At 46.1% G+C, this 23,349-nt stretch overlaps 1 long non-coding RNA gene across 1 annotated transcript; it reads right to left on the reverse strand.

The window, feature by feature from the left end:
• Window positions 1-2,351: 2,351 nt before the first annotated feature.
• LOC115081969 lies at window positions 2,352-23,151 on the reverse strand. The gene is made up of 2 exons (XR_003854049.1): window positions 23,071-23,151; window positions 2,352-3,237 (listed from the first exon to the last, which is right to left on the reverse strand). It is a non-coding gene; the product is annotated as an uncharacterized LOC115081969 (long non-coding RNA).
• Between the last annotated feature and the right edge of the window lie 198 nt (window positions 23,152-23,349).

Consider the following 23,349-nt stretch of genomic DNA (forward strand, 5'->3'; position numbering starts at 1 on the left):
GTTAACTGGACTTCTTCATTTTCCAATGCAGAAAATGCATTACATAGGGGTATCAGCAAGGAGAGTGGGTGTCTCTTCATCACAGGCCTTATTCTGCCAGAGCCCACTGTAATCCAATTATTCAAGGGATTCTGAATCCTGGATGTCTGACTTCTCTGTGGGAATGGGGATGGATGCTTAGCATGCTTCAAAGTTGGGGAAACTGGGTATCTTAGAGTTAAATGTTTTGTGGTACCAAAGCCCACTGTAATACAGTTATTTCTGGGATTCTGAGTCCTGGATGTCAGACTTCTCTGAGGAAGTGGGAGCATATATAGGATGCTTCACCATTAGGGAAACTGAGCGTCTCACAGTCACAGGTCTTGTTTTACCAGAGCCCACTGTAAACCATTTATATCTTGAGTTTCTGAATCCTCTGTGAGAGTTAGGAGAGATATGCTGTATGCTGCAAGGAAGGGGAGGTTATTTGAATCTTGTATAATATATTTCAGATGTATTAGCTCCTTATTCATGGCAGACAACTGAAGGCAAGTTAGGCAACCGTTAATTCTCCAAATTATAGGTTTGCGATATAAGCACCATAATTGTTGCACTGAATAAAGGGGGACCTGATGGAAAACTTGCATGTTTCACTAGAGCTTATGGAGTAGCCGCCTTGAATTTCTTTATAAATAAATATTGAATACGCACAACTTATGAAGATTTGGACTGACTAATTTTCTGCTCTCAATTATTTTCGTGTGTGCATTGAATAAAGGACATTTTGCTGATAGTGATAATAAGCTAGTTGAGAGATTGCTACTTTAGGCCTATATTAATCAATTATCCTAGGTCCTAGGAAGACATATTTAACAAGGAAACACTCGGGCCGATACAGTACCGACACGTAAAACAAAGTGCGGCAGTGCCAGGCGCCTGCGCATTTGACGCGCGCACATTTTGGTTCGCAATCCACTCGATTCAGTATTCAAATTAGATGCAAATCCAAGCGGCGCCAAAGGAGTGCCAAAAGCGCGCCTATGAAGCGGTAGGCATTCGCAATCCATTTTACTGTATAGAGCGGTATACAGCGCCTATACAGTATCCAGGGTGCACTGAAATGACATTTCAAATGTCATTTCAAATGTCATTTCAGCAGGTAAGTGGATGGTTCTTTTCTACAATCCCCGCATAGACACCGGGGTCGCTGCCCTGAGCATCCGGACGTCCATGATCGGAGACCCGCTGCCTTCCAACATCCATGGCTGCTGCCTTGAGCGCCCGCCCGGATGTCCAAGGTCGGGGCTTCCGTTCATGGACGTTCCTGTCTCTTTCCAGGCATCCATGATTGGAGGCCCCGCTGCCTTTCCGGACGTCTGTGATCGGCTCGCTAGAATTCGCTTGCCGAGCATTTTTATTCTGCTTCTCAACCGAATGAAAAAGATCGCCAACGTCAATATATACATGTTGTCCATGACGCTGTCTGGTCCGAAGCTGACTGAACAGCACACTAACGCCAGGATCAGGGTAGGCAGTAAATATAGAGGTTAAAGACGTGGTAAATAAGCTGGTTAAAGACACGATAATTTTGGCGCGCGTTACTGTATCGGGGGGAATAGCTAATCCGATCATTAACATACCATATACATGCGGCGGGTGCAAATGGATATGCGTCTTTTTCGGCACGCGCAAAGGACACGTAAAAGCCGATACTGTGTAACCCCAAAACTGTACCAACTGCTCACTTAGAAACTGATAACCAGATCACCATTAGGCATGTCTTAGTCACTGCCATCTAGAACCATCCTCAGCTTTCTTGGCAAGCAGGAACATCCACTGCCCCGGTAGCCGCTGGAGGACACCCAGAGTGCAATGTTCAGCAGCGTGCGGTGCAGAAAGCAATCCAGCTAAAATTAGCCAGGTAGTGTCACAGACATCCAGTAGAGCAGCACTGATTTGGAGCACTGCTCAATATAGCCAGATTAACTTACCCAGCAAACTTTAGGACTGCTCTCTGGTATGACTAGACGTAGCCTGATAAATTGTCTAGCTGACTCTGGATATCAAACACGCATATTAACATAGTACTGTTGGCAGAAAAAGATGAAATGATGCATGCAGTCTGCCCAGCAAGCACCACTCCATGCAGCCTACCCCCCGTGTACCTGCTTAAGGGTAGTAAGTACTTTTAACAGAATGCCATGGACACCAGAAAGCACCTGGAGCAGCTTCAATATAGCCAGATTAGTTTCATCCCACTGGAGGTGGTCAGAGCATGAAGATTTAAAGGTTTTGCGGTTTCTGCAATTTACTCGTGAATTTAGCCTGATAAATGGTTTGAAAGTTAGCATTAATACAATTCTTACTGAATCTTGTATGTCATGTATGTTTATTGTGACTGGACTGTAAGCTTCAGGGAGCAGGGACTCTCTTATCTGTTCTGTACAACACTCTGTGTTTCTAGTGGCACTTTAGAAATGATAAGGTGAGGAGGGAACGTGCGCGGCATTTTAATTCTCATGAGGATACCTGATCCGCCCTCTGCTCAGTTTCTCATTTATGTGGGACTGGATTGATTTCCTATCCTTTTCTGTAACAATGAAATATCTCCCGACGACACTCATTATCTCCTCCTTAAGGTTACGGGGCAATTCTCTCTTATCCCTCATGCCTTTCCAAGTGGTGTTACCTCTCCACATCAGGTAGGTGGATTCTGGGACCAATTCTCGGAAAACCAAAGCTGCAAAGACATTAATACTGCCCTTGAGTGAACAGTACAGCACTCTCTCTCTCTCAGTACTCAGACGAATTAAAGGAATATCTAGGTACCGGGAACCCGACCAATTCAAGGTACACTGTCGTCTCCTTTGAAATGAGGGTGCCATGCTTTGATCCTGTGCTCTCTCTTGTCTAAGCGTTCCTGCACTTTGGCAAGAGAGATTTGCATGACAGAGGATGAAGTGCCCGGAACGTTGTGACCGTCCTGTGTTCTGCGTGTGCTCCTCGTACCTGACGCCACCTGGGAAGTCTTCTTATCAGGGCTGGGGTTCTTCTTCGGATGCCTATCTATGATCCCGGTGGGACTTCCAATACTATTTAATGAGCAGTTCCCAAATGGTTCTTATGATTTTAGAAATGTATATTAAGCCTTCTTCTATGATTTCCTCTCACTCTTTGCTTTGTCAACATGTTTGAAATCTGTAGAGCCAGCTAATGCAAGGATGGTGCTTTTCTACTTGTTCTGAATGGATGATACTCCTGCAAGAAAATTATACATTACAAATTATTTAATGAAAATGCCATCAAACACACCCCCCCATTTATATTTATATAATTATTAACATATTCAGTTTTAATATAGTTCTCCTACATTAATAATTAACACCATTGCCCCTGCTCATTGTCATACACAGACACTGACACTTACAGATAATTGGCTCCTCCTCCTGTCACACATAGACACTGGCATTTACAGATAATTGGCTCCTCCTCCTGTCACACACAGACACTGACACAGATAATTGGCTCCTCCTCCTGTCACACATAGACACTGGCATTTACAGATAATTGGCTCCTCCTCCTGTCACACACAGACACTGACACTTACAGATAATTGGCTCCTCCTCCTGTCACACAGACACTGGCACTTACAGATAATTGGCTCCTCCTCCTGTCACACAGACACTGACACTTACAGATGATTGGTTCCTTCCCCTGTCACACATAGACACTGGCATTTACAGTTAATTGGCTCCTCCTCTTGTCACACAGACACTGGCACTTACAGATAATTGGCTCCTCCTCCTGTCACACAGACACTGACACTTACAGATGATTGGTTCCTTCCCCTGTCACACATAGACACTGGCATTTACAGTTAATTGGCTCCTCCTCCTGTCACACAGACACTGGCACTTACAGTTAATTGGCTCCTCCTCCTGTCACACAGACACTGACACTTACAGATGATTGGTTCCTTCCCCTGTCACACATAGACACTGGCATTTACAGATAATTGGCTCCTCCTCCTGTCACACATAGACACTGGCATTTACAGATAATTGGCTCCTCCTCCTGTCACACACAGACACTGACACTTACAGATAATTGGCTCCTCCTCCTGTCACACATAGACACTGGCATTTACAGATAATTGGCTCCTCCTCCTGTCACACACAGACACTGACACTTACAGATAATTCGCTCCTCCTCCTGTCACACATAGACACTGGCATTTACAGATAATTTGCTCCTCCTCCTGTCACACACAGACACTGACATTTACAGATAATTGGCTCCTCCTTCTGTCACACAGTCTCTGACACTTACAGATGATTGGTTCCTTCCCCTGTCACACATAGACACTGGCATTTACAATTAATTGGCTCCTCCTCCTGTCACACAGACACTGGCACTTACAGATAATTGGCTCCTCCTCCTGTCAGACACTGGCACTTACAGATAATTGGCTCCTCCTCCTGTCACACAGACACTGGCACTTACAGATAGTTGGCTCCTCCTCCTGTCACACACAGACACTGGCACTTACAGCCAATTGGCTCCTCCTCTTTTTACACAGAGGGTTCAGAGGTGAGAGCAGGGGTCCAAGTGCTCCCAAATTCCACCAGGTTCTATATTGAATGGAAGAGGGGTGGTGGGACATTAGATGCTAGGGATTATTTATTTCTGTTGAGTGTGGTGGGGGGGTACAGGCTGGTGTACAGCCCCCTCACAGGAGTTCCTCACTCATTCGTGTGTCCTGTGGCCGAGAGAAATAAAAGAGGAACCCTGATGTTATAGTGTAGGGGAGTATACATGAAAACTCCTCTTCCCAACTGACGTTATAGGCCTGTAACCTTCTCAGTATGTGTCTCTCGGTGACTGAGAGAGTAAGCAGGGGTAAACAGGAAACGTTAAAATAAATTGCCAAGCAACCTTCAATAATTTATTCTCAATGACTATAAGTATTCAAGCAAATGATAATTTATTACGTTGTTGCAAGTTCATACTTACAAATAAAACTCTATAACTTTTCCTTTTTTACTTGTGTCTTTTGAAATCTAAGATATGCAGTATATCTGCACAGATACAGAGAATGGGTGGTACCGCGGCGCGTGCAAAAGGTCCACGGCTTACCTGGGGCCGAGGGCCGGAGACGGGCGGGATTCCCCCAGCACAACGGCGCTGGCCGATGGCCTCGGGGCGCTCCTGCGCTCCAAGGACAGCGTGGGCCGACGTCGTTGGGGCGCGCCGGCGCATCCCGATGACATCGACGATGTCGCCACCCACCGGGGGGGGGGGGGGCGGGCGTTCCTGCGCTCCAAGGACAGCGTGGGCCGACGTCGTTGGGGCGCGCCGGCGCATCCCGATGACATCGACGATGTCGCCACCCACGGGGGGGGGGGGGCGGGCGTTCCTGCGCTCCAAGGACAGCGTGGGCCGACGTCGTTGGGGCGCACCGGCGCATCCCGATGACATCGACGATGTCGCCACCCACGGGGGGGGGGGCGGGGCGTTCCTGCGGGCCGGCGTCATCGGGGACGGCCGCGGCCGGCCCTGATGACGCCGGCCCGGGTATTTAGGGCCGGCCTCTTGCGCCTCTCCCAGGAGCACCAGGCAAGTGTAAACGCTACCTGGCGCTGGTGGCGGGAATCTGGGCCAACAGAGAATTATTGGACCTAGGTCAGCCGCGGGGCTGACAAAAGGCAGGTTGTAAAAAGAGTGGGGACCCGCCCGGAGGTGAACGCGGCGGGGGGGGGAGTGTCGGAATGATGTCGCCTTGCTGGAATCGTGGTGGGCTACAAAAGGGGGGGGCGTGGTTCCAGTAGCGCTGAGACTGTCGGGTCGGCCCGGGTGGGTGAACTGTTGTGATGTTGATTTCATATTAACTGTTATGTTAGTAAAAGCTGCGGCCAATTAATACCAAGATGAATGTGTAACGTGCAATTATTTCGGGAAGGGAAAGGGGCAGGGTGCCTAAGGGAGCCCGAGAGGGTCATTTAACTGTTCCAAGAATTACTCGGAATTCCATCATTCAACTTGGTCAGGTAAACGTTTGCCTTTGAAACTGCAAAGTTTGTTGTCTTAATTCTGGTATTTAATCCTAAAAATTAATTCTTTGTGCTTTTTTTTTGTCTTTTTAGGTTACCAATGACAGTGTCACTGATGAATACCTATTTATTTTTAAGGATGTTCCTGGGTATTTATCTTTTTTATTATGTTTTTCTTTTGTATGTCTTTTTTTCTTTTTTTTGTTTTAGTCTTTCTTTCAGTGTTTTTTTCTATTCATTTGTATATTTTGTTGTCTCTGTTAAACGGGCCTGTATGTTATCTCGGTTGTGCGCACACTTTGGGGTAGATTTTCAAAGGGTTGCACGCATAAGATACACGCGCAACCCCCGAAAACCTCCCCCTGCCTCCCCCTGCGCGCGTCGAGCCTATCTTGCATAGGCTCGGCGGTGTGTGCAAGCCCCGGGACGCGCGTATGTCCCAGGGAACGGAGGCAGGCTGCTCTTCGCGTGCAGGTTGCACAATTGTGCAATCCCCTGCACGCGTTGACTCTGGATTTTGTAGATGTTTTAAAATCTGCCCCTTTATCTTCTTGATGTGCCTGCTGTTATTGGGGTTCGCTGATGTCTTTACCCTCGTAGTAGCTGTCACTTTAACAGATCAATAAGAGAGGCTACCTCCTTAGCACCTTAACTCCTTAATCTTCCGCAGACTACGTTTGCGTGTTTCCACAGCGTCGGTAGTCTCTGTGGTTTGCTGATACTGAGATAATTATTAAAATAACTGATAATTGTACACTCCCTAACTTCTAAACACGAACAATAGGGGCGTTACCATTTACTTTTTAATGTTATTTCCCTCTTTTCCAGTTCTCTTTCTTACCTAGAGCATCTTTTCTTAATTCATTCTCATAGCTGATGTAGTTAGGGTCTGAGACGGTCAGTCTGGGTTCTTTCAGGTCTGGGTTTAACGTGTTACGTATGATGCCGACGATGTACAATTTGTGGTTCCAGTAACACAGTCTATAGAAAATGCTTTGAAATTGTTAAATGTGCATTTTTCTGCCATTCAACAACTGTTGAGTCATTTAAAAGTGATTTTAAATGAGGCCAAAACAGAGATCATCTTATTAAGCGACAAATCAAATAATGAGCACTTTAAAGACATATACTGTCGAAGATCGAAATGTTATTGTACGTGACCATTGCCAGAGATTTAGGTGTCATAATTGATAGCGAACTCAACATGAAAAAATGTATTTTTAACACAGATGGAAGTGGTTTTAATAAATTACATATTTTAAAGACATTAAAACCACTTTTACCTTTCAGTGATTTTAGAACTGTATTGCGATCTCTAATTTTTTAAAACTGGATTATTGCAATGCGCTTTTATTGGGTTTGCCTCTGTCATCCATTAGACCTCTTCAATTACTGCAAAACGCAGCTGCCAGAGCAGTTTTGACCGGGACTAAAAAATATGATCATATCACACCTGTTTTAAAAGAACTTCACTGGCTTCCAATACTCTACAGAGTACAATACAAAGCATTGTGTATCCAGAGGCCCCGCACCGTTTGCAGTAGAGGAGGACCGGAAGGCTCATCTGCATACTGCTCCCAGCATCCCCCGGGAGAAGAGTCCAGAGGTCACCGCAAGCGATTGGCGGCTGGGGCCGCTGCCGTCATCGGGGCCTGTCTCCAGGCCATGCCCTGCTGCCTCTGAGGCCGACCTTCCATGCAGGCCGCTGTCCGCGGTCCTGCACAAGCTCCTGCTTCCTGCCTCTGGGCGCGCGGCCGCGCCTCTCTACAGAAATGTTATTGCCTAATTTCACTCGGGATGTTCTAGTGGATAAAAAGGTAGAGAACCATTTAAGAACATTGCCTTCAATACCAATTTTGTTCATTTGCTGGTCCACAGTGTCAAAGGCGGCTGTTACTTGATCAAAGCTGTCAGTATTATACCATGGGACGGCTATCATTAATATTAATATTAACTAATACTAAACCTTACCGTTATCGTAGACCTTTTTTTTTTTAATACTTCTTGTTACGTGCCCCGCACGCAGGCCTGCTCACCTTCATGGTGCCGCAGCGGGTCCCGGGACGACCTCCCTCGCGGTAGTTGCCAGTTCTGCCAGGCCCCAGCGTCCAGCGGTGGCGGTCGCCGGGCCTTCCACTGCGCGCCAGGCCTCACGCCGAGGTTCGGCGTCCTCGGCCATGTTGGCCACACCCATACGCGCGCGCGGTCTGCCCGGTCTCATGTAGGCCGAGGGCGGGTCCTAGCTCCGCGGCGCGCCCTGATTGATCCCCTGATACAAGGAAGTCCCTGTCTCTGCTTCCTTGCCTTGGCAATCGGGTCGGTTTGTTCTGAGATTGCCTTTGCGCTCGTACTTGTTCCTGCTTGTTCCTAGTCTTGTTCCAGGATCCTTCTGTTCCAGTTCTGTTCCTGACTCTTCCTTGCATCCTAGTTCCTGCGTCCTGCTTGTTCCTGTGTTCGTCTGTCTGTCTACCCAGGTAGTACTGACCTCAGCTTGTTCCTGACCTGCCACTTGCCTCAAGACTTCAACCTGCCTTTGACCTCGTCTGACCTCTGGTACTTGACCTCTGCTTTTCTGACCATTCCTTGGACTGACCTCTGGACATTGACCCTTTGCCTGCCTGACCTCGTCTCCAGATTTTGGCTCTGTTCCTCGCCTTGTCATCACCTCGCCTTGTCATCATCCAACCAGCAGCCACCTTTGAACCCGATCACGCTCCCCCTATTTCCATGGGCACGCCGGACACTCACTCTCTGAGGAGACCCTGCGAGGCCCACCTAAGGCCAAGCGACCCGGGTCCCTACGGGCTCATCCCGGGGGGGACCTCGGGCTTCCAGTGGTGAAGCTCTTCACAGCCTCTGTCTCCTCCAGTGCTCCGCCCCCCTGGGGGCAGTTGCTTCCTGGTTCCTACCATAGAGCCTTCCTCCGCTGCCTCAGGACAAGGATCCACCCCCGAGCGCAAACACTACTTAATAATTATATATTTTGCACTCCCACTCATACCAGAGTGTTCACTGTTGTTCTTGCCAACTTCTATAATTTTCTGAGCAAATTATTTTGGGCTTCAGAGAGCAGCCCCCCACACACACCCAGAGCTTCCTCTCCGGGGCACATCAGTTGAGGTTTCCTAGCTCCTCTGGATCCTTGCTCGGTGATGCCATCAGGCTGAGTAGTTATTCCTTTTAATACGTGTCAGGGTTGCCTTAAGCAGGAGTTTGGGAAAGCTTCCTTTTCCTAGTAATATTGAATAATCTTAATCGTCTTTGTGCTTGGACTCAGATTTGCACTCCCTCGCTGGTCTCCTCTCACCGCTCGCTTGCAAAAGCCATCACTCTGTCCTCCTGGCACAAGGCTGCGGATTTCTCCCGGTCGCTAGGCTTGTCCTCGTTTTTGAGGGACGGACGGACGGACAGACATTTTTAACTTGTGAAGAACTTCAGAGGCATTTTCTTTACTGGTAAAAATATTTCCTTCTTCTATTTTTCTTTATTCCATTCTTAAACTTTAAAAGGTTCAAAAGTCTTTGCAGGGCCCTCACTATTTTTCTTTCAAAAACAGTTTACTTTGATAATTTTTCTGACAGCTGTGTCAGGGCTTTTAGAGCCCCTACTGGTGAACATTGTTTTATTAGGATTATATCCCTAAAATATGCAGGGCTCCCACTGGGATAAATTTCGGTTTTTAAAATTGCCTTCTGAGTGGGGGAGGGGGTGTCAGCCTCCTACTTGGCCACCTTTTGGTTTCCTTAAATTTTACTTAATTTCTTTGACTTTTAATAAAATTGGTGGTCCATCGTTCACGACATCAGCGGGGCTGGCCTAGTGGTACCTGCTTCATTGGATCTCCCTTCAGGGCTCTTTGAGGGCAGCCGTCTCTGTTTTTAAACACTGAGCCACAGCAGCGAAATGACCGGGCATAAGAACATAAGAACATGCCATACTGGGTCAGACCAAGGGTCCATCAAGGGTCCATCAAGCCCAGGGTCCATCAAGACCAAGGGTCCATCAAGCCCAGCATCCACCAGGCAGGATCATTCAGCAGCAACAATCCGGCTCTCCCTGACGGAGTTCTTTCTCCTGGTTAATGCCCAGTTCTGTGTTACTGGCGGGAGGAGTATGCCAGCGGCAGCGACCAGGATCACACCCGACCGCCACTGGTCAGCTGTTTCCTCCCGCTTCTGCTGACTTTCTGCACTCTGGGCTTCTTGCTTTGCTTTTGGACTTGCTACAGACATAAAGTTCCTGGATGTAATAAATGATTGCTTCATGAAGCAAATGGTTCAGGAACCAACAAGAGAGGGAGCTATTTTAGATTTAATTCTTAGTGGAACACAGGATTTGGTGAGAGAGGTAACGGTGGTGGGGCCACTTGGCAACAGTGATCATAACATGATCAAATTTAAACTAATAACTGGAAGGGGGACAATAAGTAAATCTGCAGCTCTAACACTAAACTTTCAAAAGGGAAACTTTGATAAATTGAGGAAAATAGTTAGAAAAAAACTGAAAGGTGCAGCTGCAAAGGTTAAAAGTGTTCAACAGGCTTGGACATTGTTTAAAAATACAATCCTAGAGGCGCAGTCCATATGTATTCCGCGCATTAAGAAAGGTGGAAGGAAGGCAAAACGATTACCATCATGGTTAAAAGGTGAGGTGAAAGAGGCTATTTTAGCCAAAAAATCATCCTTCAAAAATTGGAAGAAGGATCCATCTGAAGAAACATCTGAAGAAACATCTGAAGAGACATAAGCATTGTCAAGTGTAAAACATTGATAAGACAGGTGGAGAGATTTTGAATTGAAGTTGGCCACAGAGGCAAAAACCCATAATAAAAACTTTTAAAAATATATCCGAAGCAAGAAACATGTGAGGGAGTCGGTTGGACCAATAGATGACAGAGGGGTTAAAGGGGCTCTTAGGGAAGATAAGGTCATTGCAGAAAGAATAAATGAATTCTTTGCCTCCGTGTTTACTAATGAGGATGTTGGGGAGATACCAGTTCTGGAGATGGTTTTCAGGGGTGATGAGTCAGACGAACTGAACGAAATCACTGTGAATCTGGAAGATGTAGTAGGCCAGATTGACAAACTAAAGAGTAGCAAATCACCTGGACCGGATGGTATGCATCCTAGGGTACTGAAGGAACTAAAAAATAAAATTTCTGATCTATTAGTTAAAATTTGTAATCTATCATTAAAATCATCCATTGTACCTGAAGATTGGAGGGTGACCAATGTAACTCCAATATTTAAAAAACGCTCCAGGGGTGATCCGGGTAACTATAGACCAGTGAGCCTGACTTCAGTGCCGGGAAAAATAGTGGAAACTATTCTCAAGATCAAAATCGTAGAGCATATAGAAAGACATGATTTAATGGGACACAGTCAACATGGATTTACCCAAGGGAAGTCTTGCCTAACAAATCTGCTTCATTTTTTTGAAGGGGTTAATAAACATATGGATAAAGGTGAAGCGGTAGATGTAGTGATTTTGGATTTTCAGAAGGCGTTTGACAAAGTCCCTCGTGAGAGGCTTCTACGAAAACTAAAAAGTCATGGGATAGGAGGCGATGTCCTTTCGTGGAATACAAACTGGTTAAAAGACAGGAAACAGAGAGTAAGATTAAATGGACAATTTTCTCAGTGGAAAAGGTTAAACTGTGGAGTGCCTACTTGGACCGGTGCTTTTCAATATAAATATAAATGATCTGGAAAGGAATACAATGAGTGAGGTTATCAAATTTGCGGATGATACAAAATTATTCAGAGTAGTTAAATCACAAGCGGATTGTGATACATTACAGGAGGACCTTGCAAGACTGGAAGATTGGGCATCCAAATGGCAGATGAAATTTAATGTTGACAAGTGCAAGGTGTTGCATATAGGGAAAAATAACCCTTGCTGTGTTAGGAGCTACCACCCAGGAAAAAGATCTAGGCATCATAGTGGATAATACTTTAAAATCATCGGCTCAGTATGCTGCAGCAGTCAAAAAAGCAAACAGAATGTTGGGAATTATTAGGAAGGGAATGGTTAATAAAATGGAAAATGTCATAATGCCTCTATATCGCTCCATGGTGAGACCGCACCTTGAATACTGTGTACAATTCTGGTCGCCACATCTCAAAAAAGATATAATTGCGATGGAGAAGGTACAGAGAAGGGCTACCAAAATGGTAAAGGGAATGGAACAGCTCCCCTATGAGGAAAGGCTGAAGAGGTTAGGACTTTTCAGCTTGGAGAAGAGACGGCTGAGGGGGGATATGATAGAGGTCTTTAAGATCATGAGAGGTCTTGAACGAGTAGATGTGACTCGGTTATTTTCACTTTCGAATAATAGAAGGACTAGGGGGCATTCCATGAAGTTAGCAAGTAGCACATTTAAGACTAATTGGAGAAAATTCTTTTTTACTCAACTCACATTAAAGCTCTGGAATTTGTGCCAGAGGATGTGGTTAGTGCAGTTAGTGTAGCTGGGTTCAAAAAAGGTTTGGATAAGTTCTTGGAGGAGAAGTCCATTAACGGCTATTAATCATGTTTACTTAGGGAATAGCCACTGCTATTAATTGCATCAGTAGCATGGGATCTTCTTAGTGTTTGGGTAATTGCCAGGTTCTTGTGGCCTGGTTTTCGCCTCTGTTGGAAACAGGATACTGGGCTTGAAGGACCCTTGGTCTGACCCAGCATGGCAATTTCTTATGTTCTTATGATTACAAGTGACTGATGTCTGGTACTAGGCCTCTTTCATTGGTTATCCAGTTCATAGACGTCTGAATTATTTGCCCTCCAGATATCTCATGAGCCTTATGACAATTACAGGGACCTCTGCAATGTCAGCAAGTTGTAATACCAATTAAAGTTCATTTCAAATCTGATTGAATGGCAAGGCAGTCCATGCGAGCCCTTAATTGTAATCCTGGTCTGTCGAACAAAATGTCCTTAGTACTTTTCTGAGTTTTAATTCTGCGGTTACTTGCTTGGACACCTTCTAGTGCCGTGCTGAAGCCCTGTACAGTCTTCTCCTTCATGCCGGCAAATCATACCCTGCTGTAAGATTGTGAGGGAGTACACAGAAAACTCCTTCAGACCTCCTTAAGGGACCGGGCACAGCAGTCTCGCCCGATCCTCCTTAGGGTTCAGACCCAAGGGAGGAGCCCTTCACCAGAGTCTAAAATCTCAGGCCCCAGGAAGCAGGGAAAGGCCCACTCTACGCCAGGACCTGGTATGTCTAATGGTCTGAGTAATACCTGAACTTAAGGTGAGCTGCATTAATTGTTTTGAGTCCTAGTGTTAAGGTCTACTGCACCAGTTTTGAGTTTGCTTTCCACTGTAAATAAACTTCACTTAAAGAATAGCCGTAGTCTGCCTCTTTTTTTTTCCCTCTGGCTATTTCCAAGCTGCTGCCGCTCGGGTTACCATACATGGTCACAGCAGTGGCAATGCCTTGCTTATGTAGGAAGCACATAAGAAAAAAACCCACTGCAGATGGTTTTTTTTCCCCCTGGGGCCTCCCAGTTCTACTCACCCAGCCTTTGCACGATAGGTCAAGGGGCTTAGCCCCGCCTGTTCAGTCAGGGGTCAAGCAGTGAGTAAGTGCCCACCGTGTCAGCAGGCTCTGTTTGGTTTTTTTTCCCCAGGAAAGGTATGTAGCGTGGAGGCAGCACTCTAAGCAAGGAAGATGGAGCGAGTAATCCAGACCCTCGCTAAGTGAAGCGAAAGTTACAGAATTGTCCTGCAAACACAAATCGCTCAGCAGCAGGCCTTGCTAGAGCAGGCGAGGCAGCAGCAAATGGGGCCAACGCAGAAAGCCCCAAGCTGTGCAAATCGCCCTATGCAGTCCATCTGCTGCGCCACTGACACTGCTTAAGATGACCCCTCCTCCCCCAGAAATGACCCTGATGGATTTCTGAGAAGTTTTGAGTGCCCTGCCTGATGGGCAGGCTGGCCTGAAGACAGAGGTGGGCTACCTAACTGGGGAACCTACTCACTGGGAGCAGTCAAGGTGCCTTCTAAACAGCCAGCAGGGAAGAGAAGGCCACCTTCGAGGAAATCAAGGTAGCCATTCTAGAGAAAGCGGGTCTCACCCCAGAAGCGTACTGACCGTGACTGCAGCGTGGAGATCTGCAGGCTGGGGAAAACCCTCATAATCTCTTCCACAGGCTTAAAGATGTCGCCTGAAAGTGGCTGCACCTGGAAGGGAAAACCAGGTGGAGATAGGCAAAGTGGTCCTACTGGAACAGTTCCTAGACAGCCTCGTAACCACCACGCAGCCAGTGGGTTTGCCCACACCCAAGCCTTACAGTGGAAAAGGCCCTGACAGTAGCGGAGGCCCAGACCCTGCCTGAATCCCCACAGTTCCGAGAACACAAGGACATAAGATATGCCATTCTTGATCAGACCAAAGGTCCATAAAGCCCGGTATCCTATGGTCAACCAAGTCACAAGTACCTGGCAAGTGCCCAAACATTAAATTAATAGATCCCAAGCTACTATTCCTTATTGATTATTAGCAGTTTATGTACTTCTGCTCTAGGAACTTATCCAAACCTTTTTTTAAACCCAGCTACACTATCTGCCATAACCACATCCTCAGGCAATGAATTCCAGAGCTTAATTATGCATTGAGTGAAAAATAATTTTCTCTGATTCATTCTAAAAGAGCTACTTGCTAACTTCATGGAGTGCCCCCTAGACCTTGTATTATCTGAAAGAGTAAATAACCAATTCACTTTTACCCGTTCAAGTCCTTTCATGGTTTTGTAGACTTCTATCATCTCTCCCCTCAGCCGTCTCTTCTCCAAGCTGAACAGCCCTAACCTCTTCAGCCTTTCCTCATAGGGGAGCTGTTCCATCCCCTTTATCATTTTGGTCGCCCTTCTCTGTACCTTCTCCATCGCAACTATATCTTTTTTGAGATGCGGTGACCATAACTGCAAACAGTATTCAAGGTGCACTCTCACCATGGAGTGATAACAAGGCATTATGACATCCACTATTTTATTTGCATTCCCCTAATAATTCCTAACATTCTGTTCGCATTTTTAACCGCCACAGCACACTGAGCCAACGATTTCAATGTGTTATCCACTATGACACCTAGATCTCTTTCCTGGGTGGTAACTCCTAACGTGGAATCGAACATCGTGTAACCACACCAAGGGTTACATTTCCCTATATACATCACTTTGCACTTGTCCACTTTAAATTTCATCTGCCATTTGGAAGCCCAATCTTCCAGTCTCACAAGGTCCTCCTGCAATTTATCACAATCCGCTTGAGCTTTAACTTCTCTGCATAATTGTATCATCTGCAAATTTAAGCATCTCACTCATCATTCCCCTTTCCAGATCATTTATAAATATATTAAAAAGCACCAGTCCTAGTACAGACCCCTGAGGCACTCCACTGTTTAACTTTTTCCACTTTGTAAAGAGACCATTTGATCCTACACTTTCCTGTCTTTTAACCAGTTTGCAATCCACAACATCTCCCCAACATCCTCTTTGTAAACACCAAAGCAAAGAATTTATTTAGTCTTTCTGCGATGGCCTTATCTTCCCTAAAAGCCCCTTTAACCCCTCGGTCATCTAATGGTCCAACCGACTCCCTCACAGGTTTCTTGCTTTGGATATATTTAAAAACGTTTTTATTATGAGTTTTTGCCTCTATGGCTAACTTCATTTCAAATTCTCTCTTCGCCTGTCTTATCAATGTTTTACACTTACCTTGACAATGCTTATGTTTTATCCTATTTTCTTCAGATGGATCCTTCTTCCAATTTTTGAAGGATTTGTTTTGGCTAAAATAGCCTCTTTCACCTCACCTTTTAACCATGACGGTAATCGTTTTGCCTTCCTTCCACCTTTCTTAATGCGTGGAATACATATGGACTGCGCCTCTAGGATTGTATTTTTAAACAATGTCCAAGCCTGTTGAACACCTTTAACCTTTGCAGCTGCACCTTTCAGTTTTTTTCTAACTATTTTCCTCATTTTATCAAAGTTTCCCTTTTGAAAGTTTAGTGTTAGAGCTGCAGATTTACTTATTGTCCCAGTTATTAGTTTAAATTTGATCATGTTATGATCACTGTTGCCAAGTGGCCCCACCACTGTTACCTCTCTCACCAAATCCTGCGTTCCACTAAGAATTAAATCTAAAATAGCTCCCTCTCTTGTTGGTTCCTGAACCAATTGCTCCATGAAGCAGTCGTTTATTCCATCCGTGATCTTTATGTCTCTAGCATCTCTATGCCTTGTTACCCCTGTACCATCTAGCTGTTATTTATTAGTTACGCCACTTTTTATCTGAATCCTCTTCCCCTGTGTATTTAGTACTCTTTTTCCAGTGTTACCTTCCTCTAGTTTCCTCGTTCATAATAGTTACTCCTATTATTCTATTTTACCCTCCCTCACTCCCCTTCTTCTTTGGTTCCCCTATCGTTCCCTTGTTTCCCCCACCCTTGTTCTCTGTAATACGTTAAGTTATTTGTAAACCGATATGATGTACCCACGAATACCGGGATAGAAAAGTTCTTAAATAAATAAATAAACGTCTTGATGTTACATTTACCCAGACAATATTGGGGTAATTGAAATAATTGGTTGGCAGAGTATCTATCACAAGGAGGTAATTTAGATAAATTTAATTACTGTGGAATCAAGTAAAGTTTCAGAAGGAGATTAATTAGTAATACCGTAGTAGATATTTCAGGTAATTAATTTTCAGAATAAGAGAAAAAAATACTGGTTGGTACCAGAAAAAAGGAACGAGAGCACGTGAATTAGCTCATTCGGTGTTTTCTGCAAGTAGAACAAATTAAGTACATTTCTTGTGACTGCTTGGTAGCATCATATTAGATCTTGTGGGAACGCTGAGAGGAGAGGATCACTTTGCTGGTGGCTGAAGAAAATTGGTACGTACTTCTTTGGGAAAGTTTAGAATATAAACAGTTTTGGGGAGAAGTAAACTAGTAGGGCACATTCTTTAGTGTGTTTGTGTGTCTGAATTAAATAGCGAGTCAGAAGGCAGGCAGAAGCCAGGAGTTTGGGTGTTTTGATTTCCTTCCCTCCCACCTACCCCTAGCTCAGGAGACACTTTCACATAAATAAAAAAAAATATATATATATATATTAATCAGCCTTTTAACTTAAACACAAGATTGCCCCAGGCCTTATCAAGAGTTTAATCATCCCCTTGTAGGTCACTACCAGATAAATAGTGAAAACACTAATAAATTTAAAGGACGCAAATTGTACGCATCCCTACTCCCATAGCAACTTAAACTTAACTAGGAACTGAACAAAATGAATATGAAGGCAGCAGTCCAGCAGCAAGAGGAGGCCTTCTAGTCTTCTGCATCTTGTTACTTGTATGATTTTTTTACATGCCAGTGAAAGGTTGTATGTGTGCACCCAGTGCAAAGAGCTCCTGGCTCTCGGACAATGAGTCTAATCTCTGGTGCCTACAGTGGAAGACCTGGAGGAGCTGAGGTAGAGAGAGAGATACATTGATGAGACCTTCAGGGACATAGTAGCCAAATCCTAACTTCAGACTGGCAGCCCTGGTGCTGCCTTGGAGGAAGAAGGTCTCATAATGGGAGAGCATCAACCTGGTGTAGCAGGAAAGGATCCTGTAGCAAGGACCTGCTCTCCAGGTGATGCATTGTCCTTTTGCACTGAGGATATCTCCCCAAGGCCTACTGCCCAGGAGGGAAGGGTTACGTCAGCCGTCATACTTGGTGATTCGATTATTAGGAATATAGATAGCTGGGTGGCTGATGGGCATGAGGATCACCTGGTAACTTGCCTACCTGGTGTGAAGGTGGCAGACCTCACGCATCACCTAGATAGGATTTTAGACAGTGCTGGGGAGGAGCCAGCTGTCTTGCTACATGTGGGCACCAACGACATAGGAAAATGTGGGAGGGAGGTTCTGGAAGCCAAATTTAGGCTCTTAGGTAGAAAGCTTAAATCCAGAACCTCCAGGGTGGCATTCTCTGAAATGCTCCCTGTTCCACGCGCAGGTCCCCAGAGGCAGACAGAGCTCCGGAGTCTCAATGCTTGGATGAGATGTTGGTGCAAGGAAGAGGGATTCAGTTTTGTTAGGAACTGGGGAACCTTTTGGGGAAGGGGGAGTCTCTTCCGAAGGGATGGGCTCCACCCTAACCAGGATGAAACCAGACTGCTGGCGCTAACCTTTAAAAAGGAGATAGAGCAGCTTTTAAACTAGAACAAAGGGGAAAGCCGACAGTTGCTCAGCAGCGCATGGTTCGGAGGGAGGTATCTTCAAAGGATGCTGATGATGCATTAGAGTTAGGGCATCCTGACAGTGAGGTTCCAAAATTAAGAAAAGTAATCCATGTGCCTGTAAGTAAAGAATCACCTGAGCTAAACGATTCCAAATTATTCCTGACAACTGAAAAGCAGAATGAAAGACATATCTAAGGCAACTCCAAGCCATGCTAACCAGCCTGAGGCAAGCAGGCCTAACAGCTAACCCCAAGAAATGCTTGCTAAGCAGAAGTCCAGTGTCTTGGTTTCACCCTGGGGAGGGGCAAGGTCCATCATCAGACCGGGAAGATTGAGGCAAAGACACGGATGCCAGTCCCACAAACAAACGTGAAAGTAAGCGTGTTCCAAGGCCTTACAGGATACTGCAGAAGGTTTATCCCCAACTGCTGAGAGAAGATGGAGCCTCCCAGAAGGCAGTTGGTAAAGAAAGCATCAGAGATGGTCCATGGTCAGAGGAAGCAGAGAAGGCCTTCAGGGCCCAGAAGGAGGCACTATGTTCTGAAGTGATCCTAATAAGCCTGGACATTACTGAACCCGTCACGGTGCAGACTGATGCCTCACGACATTGGCTTGGGAGCCATCTTAGTCCAAGAGTGGGATGTTCAAGAAAATCCAGGACATTCATTAGCTGGAAGTTGATGCCACAAGAAAGGCGCTACTCAACAGTGGAAAAAGAGGCCTTGGCAGTCAAATGGGCATTAGAAGCTTTCTGCTATTACCTGCTGGGATGGCAGTTTACATTCATAACAGACCACCAACCTCTACTATTGATGAATGAGAACATGGAGTCCAATGCAAGGGTGATGAGATGGTTCCTTGGTCTACAGCCTTTCAACTATAAAATCCAACATAGGGCATGAAGGATGAATGCCAATGCATATTTTACATCAAGAGATGCATCCCTTGAACAAGCAGTCGCTTATCCCCCGCGAGGGGGAGGGAATTTGAGGGAATATACAGAATACTCCCTCAGACCACCTTAAGGGAAAAGGTACAGCACTCTCGCCTGGTCCTCCTAAAGTTTCAGACCCACATGGAATCCTGGGTAAATGGAAGAGCCCTTCACCAAAGTATAAGACCTCAGGGTCTAGAAGCAGACAGAGACCCACAGTACACCAGGACCGGTTATGTTTAATAGACTGAGTAATACCTGAAGTTAAGATGAGCTGCATTAATTGCTTTGAACCCAGAAGATTAAGATATACTGCACTAGCTGTTTTGAGTTTGCTTTCCACTGAAAATAAACTACACTTAAGGAACAACCAGAGTCTGCCTCTGTTTTCCTCTAGCTGTTTCCAAGCCACTCCAATTGAGTTACTGCAAATATATTTTGTTATATACGGAGCAATTAAACTTGGATTCATCTTACTGCCCCATTCTACCCTTCCTTATCAGTTTCCTGCCTTTATTTCTAATATCTGAGCTAGGAGATATTAGAAATAAATGATTCAGTTTTTGTTTAAGTTCAGAATGGTAAAACAAAATATAATAGAAACAAAAGTAGATATTTTGCGAAGGATCCTTACAGGTATACTTAACACTCCCTCTGTCACACAGACACTGGCACTTACAGATAACTGACCGCTCTTCCTGTCACACACAGACACTGGCACTTACAGATAACTGACCGCTCTACCTGTCACACACAGACACTGGCACTTACAGATAACTGACCGCTCTACCTGTCACACACAGACACTGGCACTTACAGATAACTGACCGCTCTACCTGTCACACACAGACACTGGCACTTACAGATAACTGACCGCTCTACCTGTCACACACAGACACTGGCACTTACAGATAACTGGCTCCTTCTCCTGTCACACAGACACTGGCACTTACAGATAACTGACCGCTCTACCTGTCACACACAGACACTGGCACTTACAGATAACTGACCGCTCTTCCTGTCACACCCAGACACTGGCACTTACAGATAACTGGCTCCTTCTCCTGTCACACCCAGACACTGGCACTTACAGATAACTGACCGCTCTTCCTGTCACACACAGACACTGGCACTTACAGATAACTGACCGCTCTACCTGTCACACACAGACACTGGCACTTACAGATAACTGACCGCTCTTCCTGTCACACCCAGACACTGGCACTTACAGATAACTGGCTCCTTCTCCTGTCACACCCAGACACTGGCACTTACAGATAACTGACCGCTCTTCCTGTCACACCCAGACACTGGCACTTACAGATAACTGACCGCTCTTCCTGTCACACACAGACACTACTGGCACTTACAGATAACTGACCGCTCTTCCTGTCACACACAGACACTGGCACTTACAGATAACTGACCGCTCTTCCTGTCACACACAGACACTGGCACTTACAGATAACTGGCTCCTTCTCCTGTCTCACCCAGACACTGGCACTTACAGATAACTGACCGCTCTTCCTGTCACACACAGACACTGGCACTTACACATAACTGACCGCTCTTGTTGTCACACCCAGACACTGGCACTTACAGGTAACTGGCTCCTTCTCCTGTTACACACAGACACTGGCACTTACAGATAACTGACCGCTCTTGTTGTCACACCCAGACACTGGCACTTACAGGTAACTGGCTCCTTCTCCTGTCACACCCAGACACTGGCACTTACAGGTAACTGGCTCCTTCTCCTGTTACACACAGACACTGGCACTTACAGATAACTGGCTCCTTCTCCTGTTACACACAGACACTGGCACTTATAGATAACTGACCGCTCTTCCTGTCACACACAGACACTGGCACTTACAGGTAACTGGCTCCTTCTCCTGTCACACCCAGACACTGGCACTTACAGGTAACTGGCTCCTTCTCCTGTCACACACAGACACTGGCACTTACAGATAACTGACCGCTCTTGTTGTCACACCCAGACACCGGCACTTACAGATAACTGGCTCCTTCTCCTGTCACACCCAGACACTGGCACTTACAGATAACTGGCTCCTTCTCCTGTCACACACAGACACTGGCACTTACAGATAACTGACCGCTCTTGTTGTCACACCCAGACACTGGCACTTACAGATAACTGACCGCTCTTCTTGTCACACACAGACACTGGCACTTACAGATAACTGACCGCTCTTCCTGTCACACACAGACACTGGCACTTACAGATAACTGACCGCTCTACCTGTCACACACAGACACTGGTACTTACAGATAACTGACCGCTCTTCCTGTCACACCCAGACACTGGCACTTACAGATAACTGGCTCCTTCTCCTGTCACACCCAGACACTGGCACTTACAGATAACTGACCGCTCTTCCTGTCACACACAGACACTGGCACTTACAGATAACTGACCGCTCTACCTGTCACACACAGACACTGGCACTTACAGATAACTGACCGCTCTACCTGTCACACACAGACACTGGCACTTACAGATAACTGACCGCTCTTCCTGTCACACCCAGACACTGGCACTTACAGATAACTGGCTCCTTCTCCTGTCACACCCAGACACTGGCACTTACAGATAACTGACCGCTCTTCCTGTCACACCCAGACACTGGCACTTACAGATAACTGACCGCTCTTCCTGTCACACACAGACACTACTGGCACTTACAGATAACTGACCGCTCTTCCTGTCACACACAGACACTACTGGCACTTACAGATAACTGACCGTTCTTCCTGTCACACACAGACACTACTGGCACTTACAGATAACTGACCGCTCTTCCTGTCACACACAGACACTGGCACTTACAGATAACTGGCTCCTTCTCCTGTCTCACCCAGACACTGGCACTTACAGATAACTGACCGCTCTTCCTGTCACACACAGACATGGCACTTACAGATAACTGACCGCTCTTGTTGTCACACCCAGACACTGGCACTTACAGGTAACTGGCTCCTTCTCCTGTTACACACAGACACTGGCACTTACAGATAACTGACCGCTCTTGTTGTCACACCCAGACACTGGCACTTACAGGTAACTGGCTCCTTCTCCTGTCACACCCAGACACTGGCACTTACAGGTAACTGGCTCCTTCTCCTGTTACACCCAGACACTGGCACTTACAGATAACTGGCTCCTTCTCCTGTTACACACAGACACTGGCACTTACAGATAACTGACCGCTCTTCCTGTCACACACAGACACTGGCACTTACAGGTAACTGGCTCCTTCTCCTGTCACACCCAGACACTGGCACTTACAGGTAACTGGCTCCTTCTCCTGTCACACACAGACACTGGCACTTACAGATAACTGACCGCTCTTGTTGTCACACCCAGACACCGGCACTTACAGATAACTGGCTCCTTCTCCTGTCACACCCAGACACTGGCACTTACAGATAACTGGCTCCTTCTCCTGTCACACACAGACACTGGCACTTACAGATAACTGACCGCTCTTGTTGTCACACCCAGACACTGGCACTTACAGATAACTGACCGCTCTTCCTGTCACACACAGACACTGGCACTTACAGATAACTGACCGCTCTTCCTGTCACACCCAGACACTGGCACTTACAGATAACTGACCGCTCTTCCTGTCACACACAGACACTGGCACTTACAGATAACTGACCGCTCTTCCTGTCACACCCAGACACTGGCACTTACAGATAACTGGCTCCTTCTCCTGTCACACCCAGACACTGGCACTTACAGATAACTGGCTCCTTCTCCTGTCACACACAGACACTGGCACTTACAGATAACTGACCGCTCTTGTTGTCACACCCAGACACTGGCACTTACAGATAACTGGCTCCTTCTCCTGTTACACACAGACACTGCCACATTTAGATAATTGAGTCCTCCTCCTTGCATACAGATAATTGGCTCCTCCTCCTCCTGTGACACAGTCACTGCTGCTTACAAATAATTGGCTCCTCATCCTTCTGTGACTCAGACACTGGTTTTTACACCTGTCACACACAGACATTAGTACTTACAGATGATTGGCTCCTTCCCCTGTCACACACAGACACTGGGCACTTATAGATAATTGGCTCCTTCCCCTGTCACACACAGACA

This window comes from Rhinatrema bivittatum, unplaced genomic scaffold (assembly GCF_901001135.1).
Source record: "Rhinatrema bivittatum unplaced genomic scaffold, aRhiBiv1.1, whole genome shotgun sequence".
NCBI classification, from domain to species: domain Eukaryota; kingdom Metazoa; phylum Chordata; class Amphibia; order Gymnophiona; family Rhinatrematidae; genus Rhinatrema; species Rhinatrema bivittatum.